Source organism: Toxotes jaculatrix, chromosome 3 (assembly GCF_017976425.1).
Source record: "Toxotes jaculatrix isolate fToxJac2 chromosome 3, fToxJac2.pri, whole genome shotgun sequence".
Lineage (NCBI taxonomy): Eukaryota > Metazoa > Chordata > Actinopteri > Toxotidae > Toxotes > Toxotes jaculatrix.
This window is the reverse complement of record NC_054396.1, coordinates 20,788,878-20,805,182: the sequence shown is the minus strand read 5'-3', so window position 1 is coordinate 20,805,182 and position 16,305 is coordinate 20,788,878.

The window sequence follows — 16,305 nt, the reverse complement described above, 5'->3', positions numbered from 1 at the left end:
TGCATTTGGGATAGATTGCTAACCTATGAACTGTAAAAATGCACAAAAACAGACACAATGTATGTCCTGCTATTTTTCTGTCACAGCTGGTCGTAGGAGCAGAGACAGGGAGGACCAAAGTGCAGACACACAGGCAGGCTGGCACAATGAAGGAACTTTGATAGATTGATGAGGGCCAAGCTTACAGACAGATGGATGGACAGGCCGGCAGACAGGCAGGCAGGGACAGACAAAAGGTTACTTACAGGTGTCCTCAGCATGAGCACCACAAAGGGACCACAGAGAGACATTAGCAAACAATCTGTCCACTGAACGGGGCTGGTATACATACAGGGCAACAGGCAAGGGACACAAGGAACATGTAAATAGGTTGGCACGGAAGTTCCAGTGATTGGAAATGGTAAACAGGTGAGCAGGTGGATCTGGAAACAGGAAGGATGCCTTTGGTTCCATGTTTTTAAACCATCTCAAGTTGAATGTCCTGAAGATCAAGTGCCAAAATCCCTGATTTGTACTGCCAAAACTGGCCAACTCCCCCTGTACAGTCAACAGCGGTACTGATGTTGCACCATCCAAATTGGACTATAATCAGTGTCTGAGGGTAGTCTGGCACCAAAAATGTTATTTTTTGGATTATACAAGTTATTTGTACATATTCCTGTCAAAATTACTTCATCCGTAACAACTCAACAGTTAGACACTAAAACGCTTGCGGCCTAGTGTAGTTATTCCTCCAAGTAATTACACTCATATTTAGAAATACTACAAAGAAAATCACATAGACTTCCAAGGCACAGATCTCTGTCACTGGTACATAGATTTGGTTGTGACAAATCAATTACCTCTTTTCTTATTTAGGTTATACCTAACCCTATCCAGAGCTCCTCTGCCTCAGAATCAGAGGGAAGCTGATGTCGGTCTTTTATCACCAAATGCATACAACTCAGAAAAGAAACCCTGCAATGATTTGTGCACAAAAACTGTTTTCACAATCAATAGCGCAGAAATTCAAGCAGAGCAATACCTCAACTATTTCACCAGCATCTTGCATCTGATCCGAACTATTAGCACAAATAAATGCTTAGATAGACAGGAAATGTTCAGTAGGTGTTAGGAGTATCATGTTGGTGTCATATGTTTAGTTTGATAACGAGCTGCATTGACATTCCTGACACTTCTGTAAAGTGAGCTAAGAACTTGTCTAGAAAAGTTGTGATAGCATGGTTGTAGAAATACCTAGCATAGCGTATGGGTTGAATAACGTCTCCTGAGCAAGCTTGGTTCCACATAATTGTTCAAATAGATGTACAATGGGTGTGTCTTGTAAGATTTTTGACTGACAAAACACACCCATTAGACTCTCTGAAAAATACGTTCATTCGTTAGTACCAGAAACGCCAGCCACACAAAAGTATAATAGAATTAGGTCAAACTATTTTACGATTTGGTTTGTCTTATAACAAAAGGTGCAGGAAAATGGGGCACCTAAAAACAGATACAGAAATAAATAAATAAGATATTGCTCTCTCCAATCATCCACTACTGCTCAGAAAGCTAACTTTGTTAATGCCACCAGTTTCGATGAAATCTAGGCATTGGGCACCCCCTTCTGGGATGACGGTGAACTGTTGTAAAAATATACATTTTTAATTTGCTTTTCAAATGGAATAAGATGCATGCTGAACAAAATGAATGGGAATACTTGACTACATGATACATAAAGTTGTGAGAAGTAACCAATGAACAAGTAAGAAGCAAAATAGAAGCTAACTCCGAATTAACAAATGGCGAACAAGTATTTCCTGAATAATTCTGAACATATAGTAAGTAATAAGTTCCTTGAGAACACACTGCTGGATACTAGGCACCCTCACTTTATCTTAATTCAAATTTCCACCCTAAAATGAGACAGTTGTGGTCACCAAAGTCTACAGGTTCCTGCTCCTAGATTCACGAGAAACTACATTTTATGCAGTGTTTGAGCAATTATCATCAGCAATGGCAGAAATGGCCAACAAATTCCACTAAAATTGCTGTTACTTCTGCTTGGTAATTAGTAAGCTAATTGCCTCAATGGCAAGTACCAGGTTACTATGGGCTCCAATAAATGATGCGGCCAGCACACTGTAGATTTGGCTGTTTTACTGGCTTGTTGTTGTTGGCTAATGAAAGAACAAGGCCGTAGCTAAACTATAGAAGGTTCCTTGGAGTGGCAAAACCTGTTGTAAAGTTTTTTTGGGGGCAAACAAAACCAAAACCATATGTGTGACTCTGTTCCACAAGAGTTAAGTGAGAAAAAAAAAGGTATCATAATTTGATTGAACTGACCCTTTAAACAACCTGGGGTTCCTGCTGGAGTCATCTGTGCTTTCACGTTTCTTCCAGCTGGATAGATTTGCAGGTACTTGTCAGCGGGTATGAACCTTTTTCACAGGATTGGCATCTTTAAACTTCTAAGCTTAAAGAGAGTAAATGAAGACATGGTGTCACAACAGCCATTGGGATGTGTGGCACTTCACAGGAACTGGAGGCAAACCACAGAATCTGATCAGAACCAAAATAATAAACAATGAATTGATGCTGTGGTCACCAAAAATGGCAGCAGAGAGCACTTTCATCGTCCAACTACCACCAAATAAATAGGCCTTTTGTTTATGTTGGGTGAAGAACATGGGTGCCGGCTAAGTGTGTGGCTGCACGTGTGATGGTTTTAGAGCTTGAGCATACAGACAGTTCACTGTTAACATGTGAGGAGGTGAGTACTCTTTCACACTAGGAAGTAATTGCATTGGCCTCACTCATGGAAAGTAGCTGACCTACTCTGGGAAAAATAAAAGCCTACTGACTCACTGATATACTGACACACTGACCCACAGACCCACTGTTTGCTGTGTGCCACTAAAATCCTAATCCCTCACTCCACTCACAATCCCACAAATCCCCTGGGGAGGGTTAAGGTGTCAGTCAGACGCGTCCCCCACAGTGTCATGACAGGACAATCAAGGAAAAAAGTGCTCTCACACTCTCCTTTCTCCGCAGCAGTCTTCAGGTAAACACTAAACAACAGTGTTATGTAGGACGTTCAGATTAGTGCACAAACATCTACATGTAGTAATGATTATTTGCCATTTGCCATATTAATCATTCTATGTCATATGTTCAGGGATTTGTACTATTCAGGTGTACAGCATATTGCAAAAATGTTTGAAAAGTGAGTGTGGCTTTGACTGTAGAAGAACTATCAGTCTCGCTGTTGGCTCGATCAAATTAAATCCCTAAGCACAGGAGAGATTAATTATTCAATTTGGCAATCTAAGATGTAGGCTAGCCAACTGAGTGAACTGGTACAAAGCACTGTACTCAAACAAATGTGAGATACAACTGACAGCTGTCTCTAAGGCAATCTCATACAGTAGACAGTTAAGGGTGTTATTCAATTTCATTGTCCACGTTTCATGTTAGAATATTAATTTATATTCATCTAAAGGACAGTGTTAAACTTTACTTAAATCAGTCAATGATAACGTGTCCTGTAGAAATACAGCCTGTAAAAGCACAGAAAATGAAGCATATTTTGATAGAGAATATATTTTTGTTTGTCATATTTTCATTCACTAAGTCCAACTAATCAGTTCGGTGCCACACTATCTGTTTGTCATCTGAAAATGTAAATCATGGACATAAAACTAACCCCTAGTCATAGCCTGAGAACCATTTCAAAAGCCCTAAATCTGTAATGCTGCCTGCATTCTTGCTCCTGTGTATGCAGTACATCAAATACTTTTTAAGTCCACAGGATGATCCCATTACAACAGACCCAGTTACCTGTTATATCTCTGCCTGTTACATCAGAAGTGCCTAATTACAGAACAACATCCTGCATCCTTAAGGTGAACTCAAGTAGAGCTTTGGTTTTGACTTCACTGACGTCCACTGTAAAAGAGGTCATTCAATTTCAGCTGTCTTTCAAAGACAAATTATGTACAAATTTGTAAAAAAAGAATTCTGAATGGTATTCATAATTATTACAATGGAAATGTACTTAATATACCATCACATCTGTAGATCACGCTGTCAAATATAAATTGTGACAACTACTAAAAACCCAGTCAAATATAATCATGGAGCATAATTTATATTCAGCATTAGTCCAAAAAATCTGTCAAAAAGAGGACAGTTTCACATAACTCTTCAAAAAATACTAAATACTTTGAATAGATATGTAGTAAAATGCAATGTACAGATAAGATACATAATTTCACCTGTTACAATATCATGAAATCTTATTTCTCTCAGACTTTGGCAACTTCTTGTGATTCTTACGAAAGAAAAGCCAACTGTACATTTAAGATTAACTGGTGTTGATTTCTTGTTTCTTAAATATCAAATAATTGCTAACTGCCAGGAAGATTACTGATATTTTTGCTTCTTTTATAAAGTGTATTAGTTGGCTTGTCTACCAAGACAGTACATTTGCTGGTGTGCTGCCAATATTGACAAAACTCAGCATCAGACTCAAACTTCTTAGCGTCGGCCACTTGGTGGCGTTGTCTAAGTGATAAGCCAAAGGGTCATTCAATCAGAATTACTACAAGAAAAAATCCAATTAAACCAACCCCTGCCTTTCCATGATCATGTTATTTACTCGGTCATGTTTACCTCGAAGAATTTCAAAATTCCAAAGCCATCAGCTGCTTGAGACCAGCAGAGCCAATATTTGAGTCGAGGGGCCCAGTACCATAAAGTCAAGAAAATAACAATAATAATAATAATAATTTGTGTCAGTATCCATCTTGCACTAGATATTAATATAAAGAGAGAAATACTCGTCTTGGGTATTCTCTTTTAAATCTTGGGGGTCTAGAATAATCAGAATGTCATATATGGACAAACATTTGTCTGTAACGTCATGAACAGGAAATCAGAACAACTTATTGTTTATTACAGTTCTGAGATGTCAGCAAAAAACTGTAGCTGTAGTGACTGCTGGTATATTTATTTACAGGTTGACCAGCAGGGGGTACTAGACTTACTGTCTGCATGTATGCATCAGTCAGTCATTTTTTTTGGACATGAAATTCCTCACATTATCAAACTCTCTCATGCTATGCATGATTAGTAATGTGGTGGACTTCTGTCTGTGCTGATGCCACTGACAGTTCAGATCACCAGTAACCACGAGCCTGAAGACCACTCTGGGCATGTAACAGTGTGTCATACAGCTAGCATACTCTAGCCTATTGCTGAGCAGAAATACAGGTGATGTTTTGGAATATCAGTACTGATTATGAACACTCACCCAAGGCACATTTTAAGATAAGAAAGTGAAGGGTCATGGTTAAACTCATTTACTAATGTTTAAACAACACAGACCTACCTTGGCCTATGTTGTTCGCTTTTTTTGTTGGGCACGCTACTGCGAAACACAAAAAACGTACTTTGTGATGATTTGGGTGTGTATATGGATCAGTGTCTTGTTTCTGAAGGTGTAATGAGCATATCACTGTAGAGTAGTCCTGGGCATGCCAAACTGGAATTTTCTATTCAGTTAAGTTGACATTGTTTCAGTAGTGACTGGGTAGTAGCATCTGACTTCCAAGCCTCTGACTGTTGCTACACAAGTAAGCTTTTTGTGGCACTGAAAACCTGGGCTTAAGACTAAATGTGTAGAAGTTCACTGAAACACTACTTTTGCTTGGTCAAACAGGTCCTACCCATGTAGCGTTCAACTTGAGCTATCTTATCAAACAACTGGATTTTGATAAGTGAGCAGATTTTGGAATACTCGCTTACTCTCAAAGGAATGAAAACCCAACGTCTCTTAAACCTGAAAAAAGGTAGGATGCTAGGAATCCTGGGTAAGCCCTCAGCCTGAGGCAAGTCAGAGTTGGCGCCTGAGTCTGTTGTAAAAACATATCTAAACATGCATATTTTAAATGCCTTACAGCAATATCATACCATATAATTTTGTACTTTCCATCTAGAGACAGCTTTATCTTACTCGCAACTAACAGTACTTACCAAGAGAGCTTAGACTTTTGACTGCAAAAGGACACCCAGTTTCAACAGACTGCACCAGTGTAGTCTTTGGCACCATAACGCTGACAACAAAAATGACATAAAATTGAATGAAGCAAAAAGAAAAGAAAAGATTTACAGCTCAGTTCCCCAAGGAATACATGGCTGCCTCTTGGAGACACAATCTGAGAGGGATACTGCATGAATAAGGTATCCAAAGAATCGAGTATGCCTGACAAGTTGAACTGATGTACAAGTGGAAAAACACTGTGCTATGATCATACTAGGTGAAATTTTGCAGTGTTCCTGCTACACTGGCTATTTACAATTTGTCAATAAGGGTACGAACAACAATACAGTAAGCAATCATGCAAGCTAGAACATGCTCAAAAGGCAATAGACACTGTTCTTGCTTGTTTTTTATGTTTTTGTACTTGAGTAGTTATGAATCTTGGCCATGTGGACCATGAATGTTTTACATACTACGTGCGCAGTTTTCACAGAAGAAGTTAGCTTTTTCTGTCTTCGTGACTAACTGTGACTATATGATGGGCATATGTACCTTGTATGAATGTCACGCCAAGAGAAGCATAGACTTGTCTTATCAACATGTGAGTAACTGGCCTGGAGTTACCAACAGATGAACCGGACCCTTGGACAAGAGCTCCAGAAAAATCCAAGAGATTTTTTTTTTTCAATTTAGTTTAAGGCACTGCAACGGTTTAAAACAAGAAGGACATGAACATCTATCAGATGTGCTGAACAACCCACATAGCCAAAGTAGCTTGGTCCAACAATGGCTGATAAATAACATGCCTGAATCATCCCAACACTGGGACATACACTGCTCTGATTCTCAGTTTCAGCACTGGCCCAAACCTAGTCCAAGTGCTGTTAAAGGAAGCTGATTTGCAGCCCAAATTGTTCAAGCTCACCCCTCCAAAAAATCGAACCAATCTGGCACAAATACTGTGTCTCAGGTGGCTAGGGTGAGTTTGGGCACTCCAGAGTCTGGGCAAGTGCAACAGGAATCTGCTTGGCTCAAGTAGCTTCTTAGGAACACTCGCTATTGGTCCACAGTCCTGATGTCACCTGGACTCTCCACGACAAGTGTCACTTTAGAACCACATACGGTATCTGTTCCTGGGAAGACCAGATCTCTCATATGATGCTATTGAGCCTCTAAAAATTATAAATAAAAATTATGCAAAAATTATACATTAGTCATACACTGTTGATGCTACCGTAAAGACATTTCTTAAATCTGCAACAACCGATCAGCCACATTTTGGCCACTTGGGGGCAGCAGACACAAGCTGTAAACCACACACTGGCACGCAATATTACCACCTTTTAAGTCAGTGTGCTGAACTTGTTCGGGAACATTTGCCTACACATCTAACAGATGCAGTGCAATGTTATCATTCATTTGGGGTTGCGTTTGTGCCCATCTGAGAAATCTAAGTCAAATATTTACTTTGCTATTAGCTCTGTTTTGGTCTCCTCTATTTCTGGAGGGAAATATCTGGCTCTTTAGCTGCTAAATGTTCCACTACATTCATCAGCTAGTCTCTAACTTTGTTAGTGCCGGACAGGTACCCACTGAAGCCGTAAACTATGCTATGAGAGCTGTGAGAGTGAAGCAAAACAGTAAACCGCCCTTATTTAAACCCAAACAATGAGCTAAAAAAGGCTAAAAGGCAATGTAGGGCTAAATGGAAATTCAGAGTCATGGGGTAATTCTTTGTGAGTTAATTGATACGATCAGCTTCTTTCTGTCATGCAATCCATTGTTACGATATAAAAATATTGGTTATAGTCACTTTAAGCACTTCATTGTTTATTCTGTGTAGAGGAACCTGGTGTAGCAAAGAAAATCAACTAAAACTCTCTAGAGTCAGGACACAGATAAACTATAATCTAAATATATTTGTATCAGAGTGATTGATTTGTTGAAAAACACACGCTTTGGTACCTTATAGGACAGTTTTTTTGTGCCATGTTATGCCAAATTACCAAAATGCAGAAAAAAGACAAAACACTCCCTTAAATCTTTGAAGCGATTACAGCATATTACTGATTATTTAGATTAAATTTTTGAAAATTGAGACAGTATTATTTTCACACCATTTATTTAAATGTCACTGGATCTGATCCGTGGGTGGGAGAGGGATGTGGGAGAGGTCTGCCACAATGTATATTCTGGCTCTTTTAGAGCCCTCCATTAGATGGAGTCAGATTGTTCCAAATTTTACTAACATTAGCGTTTAAAAAATGGTGAGCCTCTGACCTGAAAAACATCAACAACAACAAACAAAAACCAAACTGTACATAAACTCTTCCAATAGTCCCTGACCTTAAGACTCTCTTCATTGAACCCAGCATCTTTAAAAACAGGTGGGTTGTGAGGAACTGTTTCAATGAGGACAGGGGCTGCTGGACTTAAATAGTTCATGATCCAGCAGGAGCTTGCATCAGCGCAGCTCAGGGAATTAATGTCACAGTCCTTGCTGTTCCACCTTAACCCTCACTCAGGTCTTACCACACACAATTTCCTGTGTGGACCTAATTCTGTCAAGGAAGACTAAACACAATCCATCCAATCAGGTTATTGTTTGCCATTTCTCATGTGACAGCTTACAGATGTAACAGCCAAGATATGCTGCAGTTTGAAGTGTATTCTAGACAAGATTTGATAAAAGTAAATTACTTAGTTTACTATTTACTTAAATACAGCAGTGAATGTGGCTTTAGCCTGTATGACCTAATTGCCACAACTGACTTTTGCAATCAATATTTAGAGTAACTTTTCTGGTTAAAAAATTGTAGGTGTAAAACAATTTGGACTGACATTCTGTCAATTATATGTGCAGTTGCACATTGTATTTTATTGCATACATACCTAATCCAGGACAAAGACAATGTAAATGCCTCTTCTGACACATAAAACAGCATTTGCTTAGATGATGTGGAATCTTTCCAACTGCTGGAAGCTGCAGGTCTGCAATGAACACGACAGATAAAGAAAAACAGAAGTTAATACATGTACAAAAGAGTAAACAAAAATTTTGACATTTAATTTTACAGTGATGAAGATCCTACGTATGTGTGTAAGGATTAAACGTTTTACATTAGTTTATTACGCTTTTTCTAAAAACGGTGCTTTCAGCACTTACATTTGTGGTTCTGTTTGCCATTGAGCAACCCAACTGTTTGTAGGGAAAAAAAAACCAAACACTTTTGAGTGTACCAAATTATATACCTTATATCCATAAAAGCATGCATTTATTTCTATAAACAATTTTTAGATATTATGAATGCATAAAAAGGATGTGTACACACAATATATTGCCTCAAGAAATAATATTCTCTCTATACAAATTCTTGTGGTGGAGATTCTTGGTTTGCCCTATTCTCAGGCTTGTATTATGCTGCCCTCTGGTGACTGTGACTCAAATTGAAAAAAAAAAAACAAAAAAAAAACACACCCTCTTTGTAAATTACAAGTAGTAAGAAGCAAAATTAAACATTTACATGATCTGTTGTACTGGCAAACACAGTGGTATCAAATTTGCAAGTTGGATAAATCTGTTGCATTTACCTGTGTATTACTGATCCTCTGATACAAGCTCAACTGTCTTGAGCACAAAATACACATATATTTCATCTAGAATATCCTTTATTATTAAGGCATGGAAAACCTCTGTACTCAAAGCTGCATGCATTCAGAGAGATGCATTTTGATTTAAACAATTACTGACATAATATCTAGAAAGACAGAAAGATATGGCATAAACACAACAATATGTAAATGGCCATAAATCACAAAGGGAAGCTACTATATATTTATTCCATATGTTCTCTCTTTTAACCCTTAGTTATGATATTTCATCATCAAATGTCACATTTTCTTTTGCAGCATTGCTCAAACTTGCAGAAATTCATATTTAAAAAATTAGGTAAAGTGACTGGAAAAATGCACTGCTTCAAACTAATTATGGCTATATTATCTTTGATTCATAATTATCATCATTAAAAAGAAATAAATGCACATTAAAAATGCCCTTACTTGGCCTAGCACTCGTAAAATGTGTCTTGCAGCCTGGTGCACTGTTTGTAATCCATTCAAAAAAGTAGTGTGGATTACAAAGACTAGAGAGAGGATAGTGAGTAGTACCACTTTCAGACAGCACTTTGAAACAAACAGCTATTTCATTTATAGCACATACTTGACAGTCTTGCTTGCTAAGTTATTAATTTATATTCCTTATTATGCCAAGCTTCTTTTGTAGTAAATAAAATATTCCACCAATGCACAAGATAGAAGAGATAGTCAACCTAGAGAAACTTGACAATGTAATATCAGTAGTAGTAAAAAAGTGTATATTTTAAGTACATGCCACAGGCCTAATATATATTAAAACACATTTATTTGTTTTAGTGTTCCTCCCTTGTCAGACCAATATACAGCATGCTAAGCACCTTAGTTAGAGTGATCAAAATCAAGACCATTTCCAATTTGATCTATGTAATTTCTGATAAAATAAAAAGTCACAAACATTACTCACTTTGAGTTTAGTGAGTACTTTAGTGACTACTACTTTTAGAATTTCATTGAATTTCCATTAGAATTGGGTGCAAATGTGTCTGTTCTGGAAGAAATAATGTCTTATTTTGATGACTTTGAAGCATTTACTGCATAAATGTATGTGTCTGTAGCTGTCCTGAGCATTAAACACATCAGTGAACATCATAGGTTATCTACAGAAATTCTGGAGTATTTACTTAATATCTGCATTTACAGCTGCATGTATTTAGTCAACATTAACAAATGCATTGATTAAACAAATTGGTGGGATAATTTTACAATTCACAACTCAGCTGCATGGAAGAAATACTTTAAAACTGAACATGATGTAGCATACTGTAATACTCCTGCAAATATGCAGTGCTCCTGCAAATGTTGTGCATGCATTGCAAAATCAGTTGTACTACATGCACAGTGCATCCTTTCACTTCATTAACTAAATTACGATCTCTGTGCAGCATTACCTGTGCACCCAGCAGTGACTGAAGGTATACAGCATTCATGCAGACCTGCTCCTCCTTGTGTATTGTTCATCCCCTGCAGTTTCTCCGCTCCCGTTTCCTCTCTTCAGTGTGTAAGGGCCTGAGGTGAAACCTAGTGCAGACACAGAGCACCCTTATATGTAATACCTGCAGAGCTGCAGCACTGTCAGCCTGGGCCCCCTGACCAATGGGAAGAAAACATATGCAAAGGACCATCTGCAATGGAAAAACAAATCCTGTAAAAGATTTTGTGGATTTTGCTGCACGGGGGAATGGTGTCCAGCTGCCCTGAGTCTTAGTGACAGATGCTTTCTCTCCCTCTCACTTGGCTAACATGCACGTTCCCGTGTAGCCTCCAGTAGCCTTAAATACCATAAACCTGGATGCTCCTTCACCTTCCACCCATGTAAGACTTTGTTTTATATTCAGGAGATCACAAATGATGCCTAGCCAGCTAGATAAAAAAATAGTTATTGTTTTTCATTTAGAAGTCTACAAGCAATGTTTACCCTATATATATTCTTGCTACATTATTGTGGGAGTATCTCATGCTGTCATTTCTAATTGTCGTTTCAAATCACAACAGATTCACTGAAAAGGATTTCTCAGAAGTGCAAGTAATCATCAATACCACTTAAGGGTTTATGCTGATCAAGGACAGCATGAGGTTTTGTGATAACATGCTTAGGCAAGGTTTCAAGAAAAAAGTGGTGAGCTGTGAAGCAACATCTCATTTACGGCTCTCAGCTCTCATGTACACTTGGCTTGGCTAAAGGTGCTTGTACTGACTTACTTACATTACTTACCCTGTCTGTAATCCATCTAGTACTGTAAACCCTCTGTGCGTTTTGAGGCAGACATCTGTACCTTTTAATTCTGTCCCATTCATCTGTCCTCTCCATGCTTCACTGAGAAATGCAACTGTTCTTTTTTTTTTTTTTTTTTTTTGAGAAACATAGCAGACAAAATACAACTATATTACTTCTGGATACCTTTGTAAGGAAGCATTGCTAAAGGCGGATTTTTGTTTCTGCACTAGATTATGTTTGAGCAACATCCTTGTTAAGTACTTTAACACTGCGGCAGTCACTGTTTATTAGCAACAGATAAAATTATTGAGTGGAATGTGAAAGGAGTTGCTCATTCTGACAAAGTCCGATTCTGTGACCTTATTAAAAATTTGAGCTTTATTGCCAATGCCAATATTTTTTTTATTAAACTTTATCAAACACTGTTTCAGTAGATGTTACCAAACATTGTTTACACAGAGTCACAAATTTCGATAGTTGAGATTTTGGTGTTCTTAATATGTGACCTCTCAGATCCTGTGACACTAGAGGATTTACAGAAGTGTTGACAGGTGAACAGGAGTGTCTGATAAAGCATAAATTTCTCTCACATTTTAGTATTTTATGTACTACTATGATCTTATTATTTTAAAATATTCTTTGATGATTGTTATGTGTCAGTGTTTAGATAATACTGGTGTATTGTGTAAATGGCATATGTATATTTCCACATGTAATTTCCATTTTTTTAAATACCAAAAATGCACGTCTTACATGATCCAGTAAGACCAGTAAGACTGTCTATACTTAGACTCAGTGGATTTTCTTCCTCACCTTTGTAATCCCTCCCCATTGATAATCCAGAGTGAAGCCTGTGTTGGATTCTCTCTGCAGTCAGATAAAGCATATGGCTCCAGCATCTGTGGGCCAGTTTGCATCCAAGAATTCCCTGCTTGGCTTCTACAGCAGCAGCTATACTGGGACTAAAGCCCACAACTCTCATTGACAAAATCTGATTTAACCACTGGCCGTATGTTCTCAATGGACTCCAGCCGCGGTTCAGGTCACCAAATGTTCAGACTTCAACTCACTGCTAGTTTAGAGCTTACGGTACCTTGTTCTACCATACCCCTTTTATCACTTCAATGAATGTACCAGTCTGGAAAATAATATAGAATTAAAAGGTTTTTTTTAAACAACATTTTAATTTGCATGTTTTCCCTCATAATTAGTATTGTTAGATTCCATTACTTAATGACATGTGTCCAACAAGAATGGCTCTTGCAAAATGAATACAAGATGAAGCATTGTGCTAGATATTAACTGACTTTTTGGTCCACCTTGTGGTCTATGTGGGTATAAATATTAAACACACTCCTTTTTTAGCAGGTCAAGTCACCCACATTACAAAAAGTTATACATGTATTTTTCTGCTTTAGTGGTAAACCATGCAGATAATTTTAGAGCAAAAGTTCCCAGAAATCCATCTGTATTTTCTACCAAAACATTGTTCCCATGAAAACTGTTGTTATAAAGGTGTGTGCATTATTATTAATAACCAGGAAACATTGTTGACTTTTTTTTTCCTTTTTTTTAAATGTCATTTTTTTAGTGAGACGTGCAAATGTAATTCCTTTTGCTATCATTGTGCTGGGCTGATGGCTGATATTTCAGGGGTGGATATCATGTACACTAAAGCCTCTTGACAGTTATGGAGTGTATGCTTGACATTATTTACATTACTTAATGTTCACAGCTGAAGACGGCCTCTAGCACGTAGACTTCATAAATGTAAACTGACATTCTATCAGTCACCTGATAGCATGTCAGTTTACACTTATGCCTTGTAAACTACCAGCGAACATCAGAAGCTGTAACAGTGGAACTTTACTTGAAACTTTTGTAAATGTTTCCCCGAGCTCTTCATATTTTACTGTGACTATTTCTTGTTAAAATCCATTTTAAATTCCAATATTATAAAGAAAACAGCAAGATCCCCAGATGAAGTGCAAGCACCACAAAACAGAGAGTCAGTGATGAATAGCACAGACAGTGGAAATAACAGTGGAGCCTGCTAATGTCTTAAACCACAACTAACCCCAGCCTGTAAAAAAATTACACATGGGCCTGCAAACTGAGGATGAGCTATTACATTTCATAACATACTAGATTTTCATAAAGTATTGCCTTACCCTAGGATGAACTTGAATGCAAGTCATCCAACCACAGGCAATTCAAGCGGTGCAAAACATTTAAGAGGCCAATAATTCCCTGATCTACTAACCTACTGTGGCAGCAGCAGCGCCTGTCATGTGCCATCATTTGAACTGGGCCTTCGGCAAATAGATACAACACCAAACTCCATGAAGGAAAACTATTTCAGAGAGACTGTGGCTGTAATTGATCTCTACTGTTGGCAACTGAACTGAAACAAGGCATTTTTCACAGCAGACATTTTGACTCGTCAAAGTAGGAAAACATTAACAATATCTGTTCTATTCAAGAGCCTCAGCAAGTTATGATATTGCATCAGTGAGTGAGCGAAACTGAAGCAGCTAAATGGAACTTATCCATCCATGGGCGATATGGCAAAAACATCATATCACGATTTTTTAACGGTAAAATCACGATCACGATTTTATCACGGTTCATTTTTACAAGTTAATTGTTGCTCAATTACTTTGAGCAGTCTTTTGAAACCGTAATTTTCCACTGTTTTGGCAAGAATATATCTTTTGCTAGGTAAAAAGTAACTGCGTCAGTCACCTCTTTCCACCGTTTGCTACCCCTCTCATATGTCGTGCTTTTATCAAAGGCTTGTGTTATAGTTAGTTGTTTCTGTGTAATGTCTTTAGCCGTTACCACTGACTGATGCGTGGTCGGCTTCGCTGCTTGGCTCTCACCAAATCGCTCCGCATGCTGCCTCTTCAGGTGGTTAAAGAGGTTCGTTGTGTTGCCATCCGAAGCTCGAACCTTCTCTGTGCAAACTTTGCAAATGACAGTTGTTTGCGCTTTGTCGTTTGGAAAAAAAAAACCAAACCAGTTCCATGCGACTGAAGTGAAGTTCTTTCTGGGGAACAACTCCAAGCTTTCACTTTCGTTGTCGGCCATGGCTACCTGATACACCTTGACTAAAACAGCGAGGCTAGTAAAAAAGAAAAAAATCAGCACTGCTCGTACTTCGCCATGATTGGTTGGTCATGTTCACGTGACGCGGGCTGTTAGTTGCCCAATAAAAAAAAAACTTCTCATGCGTATGTGCGCAAGCGTAGAGCTGCCATTAATAGAATGTGCCTTATAGACGATAATACGATCTCTCTCCTCTGGCAGATCGTCAACACTTTCTAATCCTTCACGATCTAATATTGTCATATCGCACACCCTATGATGTCCAGATACATTGTGAATTTGTTCTATGAAGCAAGAAAAATATTCACACCTTTCATTTTCTGCCTCTTTCATCCTGTAGATGAGGACTGAGAAAAAATGAAAACTAACATTTTTATTATCAGTATAGGATACATTCAATATAAACTTGGGGCCCCCACCCTCTTCCTTCTGTGCATTGTGTGCGTTGCCTTTTAGTTTCCATTAAATACAGTGGCCTCAACATATTCTACACCACTGCAACTTCATTTTCTAACCAGAGATCCAGAAACTTCTCTGCTCTGTGATAGGGATAATTACGCCCCAGGTACTCTGGTAATTTGATTAAACATAAAATTATTTGGGAGCATACACCATATGAGCACAATATAAACCTTTGAAGCAGTTGTCCTATGCCTGATTGGTCATTAAGCCTTGGTTCATTTTAGATATGCTATGTTAAAAACTAAGAAGTCTGTGAAAATGCATCATAACTTAGATAAATGGATAAAAGTATTTTTAGTACATGTACTAACGGACCTGTAGCGCTGGTCCTGGTCCTGAGCTGCACACTGAACTCCGGTCCAGGTTTTGTGGTGGATTTTACTGGCAAGGCGCAGCAATCTGCAGCATCCCCACACGTAGCCTGCCACACACGCTGCCCGAGAAGCTGCTATGAAGTTACACCATTAAAGTAAACAAAAACATTTATAGACGCATTATCCCAATTACTAGATAGGAACGTACTTTATATAGACACAGCCATGTCCATACAAGTAATTAATAATCATATGCTGTAATGTCTTTATATAACTATAACTGAACCGCTATAAACGTATTTGAAGGTACTTTCAGAGAAAAAAGGGCAAGAAATTCGAAAATCTACCAGTTTGAGAGGATAAAGTAGATCATGTTAACTTTGAGGGGAAAACTGAATCAGCATGGTCCTTTTTTAAGAAAAACAAAAAGTGAACTTCCTGTTTCGGGGTGGTCCACAGACTGTGGAGAAAGGGAGGGAGGAGGAGAAGGGGGTGCGCATTCCCGCATTGGCTGTGCAGCCAAC